We start from the raw sequence: 1344 nt of genomic DNA, 5'->3' as shown, positions 1-1344 counted from the left end.
TGGGAGGAATTGACCTCCAGGCCAATTGGCTGTGAGAATCAGCTGTGTCTGTAGTGGGAGAACTTCTGTGCTGTAGACACCCTTCTGGGGCAAGACTTGCTTCAGTGGGGCTTTGGTGCTCACTGAATCTGCTCCCTGAGCGTGTCGCTTATGGATCTGAAGAGTTGTAATCTGGATGGTCCCACTCTGACCACTGGGTACACTGGCTCTTGGATCTCTAAGGAGGTGCTAATTTAGCCTCTTCCTGAGGCTACCCAGCAGGAGCCCAGCTGTGAAGCAATGCAAGCTGCTGTGGGGCCTTGGGCCTTCTTTTGGAAGTTCTGGGTTTCTCTGACCCACCTGCAGTTTGTTAGGTAATTTTCAGATTGCAAAGGGCCAGGCCTTTCATATGCAAAAGCCTCTGCACACAGCTTGGGTGGGACGGGGTCTCTGGGGATCAACAGGGTGGAGCAAGCAGCTATGGCTCCTGCCCAGTCCTACCCTAAGAGGCCCCACTTCTCAGTGTCCCGGTAATCGCTGCAAGTACCTCTGAGGGAAAGCCGCCCTCGAGTTCCGACCAATGCCAGACAGTCCAGTTCTCCTGTATGAGTCTGGGTCTCCAGAGACTCGCCCGGAACTGGAGTTCAGAACAGTAAGGAGCTTGAGACTCCCTCCTGATTGAAAAAGACAACGGTGTCCTCAGTTTCCAGCCCTTTCCACATGCACCGCATCCTCAGCTGCCAGTCCTTTTCACGTGTGCTGCGTCCTCAGCTGCCAACTCTTTCCATGTGCGCCTCTGTATCTCTGCAGTTTACTTCCACAATGCACCTCCTCTGAGTATCAGTGTGCTTTTCTCTTTCCTTCTAGTTGTAGAATTTCCATTCAGCCAGCCTTCCTGTGGTTCTGGATGATGTCTGTTTTGTCTTTTAGTTGTATTTTTGAAGTGGTTGTGCAAGGCAGCAATTTCCAGTGTTTACCTCTGCCGCCATCTTGGTTTCTCCTCACCTAATCTCCTTTGTCGAATATTAATTGAGTATAATGGCTTGGGTCAATTTCTGGGTCCTCTATTCTGTTCCATTGGTCTATATGTCTGTTCTTGTGCCAGTTCCAGGCAATTTTGAGAACTGTGGCTTGGTAATATAGTTTGATGTCTGGTATTGTGATCCCTCCAACTTTGTTCTTCTTTCTCAGGATAGCTATGGCTATTTGGGGTCTTTTTTTATTCCAGATGAATTTTTGGAGAGTTTGTTCTAGATCTTTGAAATATGCCATTGGTATTTTAATAGGTATTGCATTGAATCTATAGATTGCTTTAGGTAGTATGGACATTTTAATGATGTTGATTCTACCAATCCATGAACATGG

This window comes from Myotis brandtii, unplaced genomic scaffold (genome assembly GCF_000412655.1).
Source record: "Myotis brandtii unplaced genomic scaffold, ASM41265v1 scaffold742, whole genome shotgun sequence".
Lineage (NCBI taxonomy): Eukaryota > Metazoa > Chordata > Mammalia > Chiroptera > Vespertilionidae > Myotis > Myotis brandtii.
Note: the sequence above shows the minus strand (reverse complement) of the source record.